Here is a 6000-nt window from a genome sequence, read left to right as displayed (position 1 = left end):
TTTTTGTAAAAAAAGAAAATCAAATCAATAAGGCCGGTTAGCTATTTGCTATCTATTAGCTATGTAGCTGGCTCGTTAGTGAGCAATCTATTAGATATCTGGCTGGCTAACAAGCTAGCTATTAGCTATCTATTAGCTGGCTAGTTGGCTTTCTATGAGTGGGTTGAGTGAACGCTGGCGCATGTGGCTGCCGCTGCTCACCTGCAGAAAAACTTATCCTGTGACTGTAAAGTGACCTTGAGAGTTTTGAAAGGCGCTTAGAAATGACATGTATTAACGTCAGATTTTGGGGTTGAATGGAAAAAGGAAGTGGAAAAGCGCCCTGAGGAGAGTGGAGTTGGCAAAGATCCCAAAGAAAGGCTTGCGTGCAAGAAAGGTTGTGTCGCAGGCCTTTGGAAGATTCCTGGAAGTGTTCCGCTTTCAGGGAAAACCCAAGAATCACTCCTCGTATCTTTCCAGACAAAAACCAAGGTGAAATTTGGGTCCCCTTTCCGACATGTTTTGGATGGTTCCCTCCTCCAACACACCTGATTTAAAGGACAACCGACACCATTTTTGTTTCCTAACTGACATCACAAAAACGTTTGATCGCATCTAAAATAGCCAAAACACGCAGGATGATATTTGTAGTCAAACGAAAAACAATAAAAATGACTTCAAGTGTCCAAAAACTGCCATTAAATGAGCTCGGCACTGGCCGATTGAACAAGTCCCGCCCCCTTGTTCGTGACGTCACGCCAGGAAACTCCTTCACAAAGTGCCTTGCTCCAGAATCAAAACAATGGCTTCAGAGAGTTCAGATTCGGAAAAGATGCTTTCTTGTTACTCATCCAGTTATGAATATGATTCAAATAGTTGTGAAGAGGAAAACATCAATGTTTGCAATGGATTAAAGAAGCCCTTTCGTATCAATTTGAGCCATCTGGACTCCAATGCACAAGATGGCGCACAAGCTCCGTTGGAAATGGGCTGATTTGGTGTCAACTGACACCTTCTTTATGCGTGTTACCGCCATTGGCTGCGACACAAGATTCACCATGGCGTTATTTCTGTCGTTTTCCTTCTAATTTCAGAATCAGAATCAGAATCATCTTTATTGCCAAGTATGTAGAACACACAAGGAATTTGTTTCCGGTAGAACACGCTGCACTAGTATCGTCGTCAAAAAACAAACAAACTGCTAAGTGGCACTATACACTTCCATTTTGGCTACTGTTGAAAGAGTTCAAAGAGTTAATGGCTTGGGGGAAGAAGCTGTTTAAATTTAATTTTGCCATCAACATGTTGTTTTCTGATGAAAAACAGTAGCCACAATGCATTGTGTGTTGCTTTCTCGGTCCTACTGTGACGTCACTTCAAGAATAGTCATCAACCGGAAAACAAGGCTTCCTGAATATTCAGCGCGAGTCTTGAAAGGTCAAATATAGCTATATGCGGTGGAATCTTTGTCAAATGCGCCCAGTAGAAGTCATTTTACAAATTATGGAGGGCAACTTGTCGTCCGGAGGTGTCGGTTGTCCTTTTAGCATCATGGCACTTTTATCTCTTGTTCTTAATTCTATAATTTTATGTGTGGTTTTATTTATGTCCCCTCCCTATTTTGTGATTGTAACCTGTCCTTGACAACTTTGAAAGGCGCTTATAAATGACATATGTTATGTTGCTTATTTATTATTGACATGCTTGATTTGCTTTCGTGGGCCGAATAAAATGATGTGGCGAGCCAAATTTGGCACCCGGGATCAAAATGGAGCTGAGCGTCTTGACTCACTGTGACAAAATGGCGTCCTCTTGTGGTCGCCCGTCACCGTGTTTTGACCGCGGCCCGTCTTCTTCCTTCCCGCCGGAAGATGTCAGCTTCGCTCCGCTTCGCGTCGTCCAGGCTGGCTGGCTGGCTGGCTGGCTGGCTGGCTGGCAGGCAGCTTTCTCCCTCAGTCTGTGCTCGGCGAGCGGATGGGGCGACCTGGAGCCCCGCACTAAGCTTTTTTTTTTCTTCGTTGGTTTTTTTTTCGTGTGTGGATGTTACGCCAGGAAAAAATGGCCACCGGCCGGCGGTGAAGCATCAGAAGCGGCGGAGCGAGGCGGAAGGTGGCGTCCCGTGTAACCTTCTGGATGTACGTCGAGGCCGCCCGCCCGACCGCCCGGAGCTAATCGACGCGCCGCCGCACTCCTCCCCTCTCATAGCTTGCCCAAGTGCTTGACTGTGACCGCGACCTGTCCGGTGAGTCCTGCGTGCGTGCTAAACGGAGGCTTAGCCGGGAAGCTAAGTGATTAGCGGGCGACTTAGCATCGATGAGCGCTGTGCATCTCGGCTACTTCCTTCTCCACACCCAATGTCGGCCTCAATGGACCTTATGCGTCGTCGTCGTCGTCCCCCCCCCTCAATCATTCATGTTGTGATACTCCTGTGAGTTTATTGTCCCGTCGAGAAATGTGACCATTTCGTGTGTCGCCGGAGATGCTAGCGGCAATCAGCTGATGGCTAACAAACGGACCCCCGCTGCACTGGAACGCCGACTTCGGAGCCGCCTCGGGCGGGTGAGCGTTTTAGGCTTTGACGGGGCCCGAATCGTCTCGACTGCGGAGGCGAGGCGAGCGAGCAGCCGGTAACGCTGTGGCGCCTCTTTGATTTACCAGACAAACATGACGGCTGGGGGTGGGGGAGGGGTGTTGCGCTCACGGAACCGGATGGCCGGTTCGATTCGGTTCGAGTGTGACGTTCCAAAGGAAATGATTGGCATTTTAGTCCGTTTACATCAGGGGTGTCAAAGTCATTTTTTGCCGCGGGCCACATTGTAGTTAGGGTTTCCTCTGGAGGGCCGTTATGAATTTGGGGAAGCCATTAGAATGTTTAAATCCCTTCAAATAGAGCACACAGCAAATTAATGAATAACCCGTTTTCAAATCTGAAGTCAAGAATAATGGCTTTTATTGTGGTTGACTTCCAAAAATATGAAATTTTGGCTCAGATTTTAGCAATCATCATGGAATTTAACACGTTTGATTTTCTTTTGCGGGCCAAAAAAAATGATGTGGCGGGCCGGATTTGGCCCGCGGGCCTTGACTTTGACACCTGTGGTTTACATCGTGCCTCGGTGCGGTTTGGTCGCGATGGCTGTGGGATTGATTCGCGGCGACGAGCCCCGGCCTGGTGGAAAATGTGGGCCGAGGGAACCGACCGCACCGAAGCGCACACAGCGGGGTTGTTGACATGCGCTCCGTCATGGAAACAAACGCATGTATGACAAAACACAGTCATGTGATTGTTTATGTGGATCTCCCAAATGGTTCATTGGTCACGCGTGCGCGGTCCAATCACGTTTCGATGAGGGTTACCAATATATCAGAAAGCTGTTACTTGTGTAACGGAAGCATGTGATTGTTGACATGCACATTTCAGACACCTGACGTGTATAAGAAACATGAGGCAGTGATGTTAAAAGTAAAATATACATGTGTCACACACACACACACACACACACACAGGGTATAATAGAACACATGATGTTACACGTGTAACGTGCACGTTAGTGCGCGGAAGAATCACGTTTCGATGAGCGTTACCAACATATGAGAAAGCTGTTACTTGTGTAATGGAAGCATGTGATTGTTGGCATCCATATTTAAAGGACAACCGACGTCTCCGGACAAGGTGTGTCCATAATTTGTAAAATCACTTCAAATGACTTCTACTGAGCGTATTTGACAAAGATTCCACCCCATATAGCTAGCTATATTTTATGTTTTAAGACTCGCGCTGAATATTCCAGAAGTCTTGTTTTTGAGTTGGTGACGAGTCCGTACGTGACGTCACTGAAGGAAGGCCCCTGACCGAAAAAAAGGACACATTGTAGCAGTCCTTCCATCACGTCAAGGCTTGTTCGGTCTGAAAACCTCGTGTTGCGCCAGAAGAGGGCGTCCAAGCTCCATATAAGGAATTTATCAGCCTGTGGAAACGCAATACACTGTCATGTCTACAAGAGGTCGCCATTTTCTTCTGCCTCTTTTTGGGTGAGACATTTACCCCTAACGTTGCCTCAAAATGACACTGAAGGACTTCTTTTAATGGATTCCAAACATGTATGCTTTTCTCTTCAGAACTATTTGAATCCTATTCATAAGTGGATGAGTAACAAGAAAGCATCTTTTCCCAATCTGAAGCCATTGTATTGATTCTCCAGCAATGCAAGACGTCTTGCCGTGACATCACAAACGAGGGGGCGAGACCTTCAGAAACTGGCCAATTCCAAGTTCATTTTTTTGCAGATTTTGGACACTTGAAGTCATTTTGATGGATGGGGGTTTTGCATTTGAATAAAAATATCATACTGCGTGTTTTGGCTATTTTAGATGCTATCAAACGTTTTTCTGATGTCACTTAGGAAACAAAAAAGTGACGTCGGTTGTCCTTTAAGACACCTGACGTGTATGAGAAACACGTGCAGGGGCATATCCATGTAGTTAAAAGTCAAATATACATGTGTAACACACATACAGGGTATAGTACAACACATGACGTTACACGTATAACGTGCATGTCAGTGGTTAGCCATTTATATTATAAACATTACATTCCAAATGTGGACCGTTGGATATGTTGCATGTGTGCATTGACACACATGCAACACGGCCATGACAAGTGACAAGTGTGCTACCGTCTTGCTTGGAACAGGAACATATCAAGTCTAATAATAATAATAATAATAATAATCCATTTCATTTCTAAGCGCCTTTCAAAACTCAGGATCGGTTTTTATACGGACGGGTAAGCAGCGGCAGCCACATGCGCCAGCATTCACTCAACCCAGAAGTAACTCAAATAGATAGACACCTAGCTAGCTAGCTAACAAATAGCTAGAGGGTCAGCTAACTAGCTAGATAGCCATATAGCTAATAAATAGCTAGCTACATAGCTAGCTAGCTTGTGTTTGTAATTTCACTTTGGTAGTGGTTGGAATCAGTTTGGATTCCAATTTAGATCAGCGAAGTAACTGATGGTAGTTTGATTTCATTGTTTCGTGAAATTCACTGTTTCAACTGTGAATACATGATCGCAAAAGAGTTAAATATCATTTCAAATTCATAATTTGTCATTCGAACTAAAGCTAACGGACTAGCTAACATGTTGCTTTTGTTTGGATTGTTTAGCGGTGAAAAAAACGGCGGCGCCATCTCCGTTGGGTTTGCCTCGACTGAGATTGAAATGTGACCTCCGATCAGAAGAAAGCAGCCTCGGGTGCTTTGGAACCGGTTTTGTCTGGAGTGCCGTACTGGATTTATTTACTTTTAACCATCATAACTAGTCAACATGAGAGCAGTAACCAGATCAGTAGCCAATTAGATGACTTTTTTGGGGGGGAAAACTTAGGTCACAGGTCACATGAAATAAAGCACAGAAGTAAACAATTCGGATCGTTTACTTTGGTTTGGATTTATGCCGCTTTATATGGCATTTTAACAACAGCTGAAGCTATAACTAAGCACTCCTACTTACGAACATTCGTTCATTAACTAGCTGTCTAACTAGCTGCCTGCCTAGCTAGCTATCTATTTGCTAACTGTTAGCTATCTAGCTAGCTATCTGTTGGCTACCTAGCTAGCTATCTATTTGCTAATTGTTAGCCGTCTGACTGGCTAGCTGGTTATCTAGCTATCTATCTGGCTACCAATTGGCTAGCCGGCTATCTAGTTAGCTATATATTAGCTATGTATTAGCTGGCTTATTATTATTATTAAATTGCTCCGCCCCCTTGTTTTGGCACCCAAGCGGCCGATTCCTGCGGGCGTACTGGCGACTTGCCTACGAGCGTTCTCATTAGAAAGTCGAGTGCGCCTCGCCGGTGTCGGGAGGGATCAGCTGCACCGCTCGCTCCCTGCAGGCCACGCCTGCGCGCACACGTGCACACGCTAACAGTGGGCTAGCTGGCAAACCAAGCCACTGGCGCTGCCATGCTTCCCTCTTTCTCGCGCCGTCGCGGGGTTGGCAGCCAAATCTCTTCT

At 45.7% G+C, this 6000-nt stretch overlaps 1 protein-coding gene across 5 annotated transcripts in view; it reads left to right on the top strand.

Moving 5' to 3' along the window:
* Positions 1-1929: 1929 nt before the first annotated feature.
* wdfy3 (WD repeat and FYVE domain containing 3) overlaps positions 1930-6000 on the top strand; it is a 55382-nt gene continuing 51311 nt past the window's right edge. For 3 of the 5 annotated variants that reach the window (XM_088993298.1, XM_088993297.1, XM_088993296.1), the window contains exon 1: positions 1936-2221. The gene's annotated coding sequence lies outside the window, so the exon portion shown is untranslated. Of the gene's footprint in view, positions 2222-6000 lie in introns of all 5 variants that reach the window. The other 2 variants (XM_088993301.1, XM_088993299.1) reach the window with 2 other exon arrangements.

The sequence above is a fragment of the Hippocampus bargibanti genome, linkage group LG04, assembly GCF_051943395.1.
Source record: "Hippocampus bargibanti isolate YZ-2025 linkage group LG04, ASM5194339v1, whole genome shotgun sequence".
Classification (NCBI taxonomy): domain Eukaryota; kingdom Metazoa; phylum Chordata; class Actinopteri; order Syngnathiformes; family Syngnathidae; genus Hippocampus; species Hippocampus bargibanti.
This window is presented reverse-complemented; position numbering and strand designations above follow the sequence as displayed.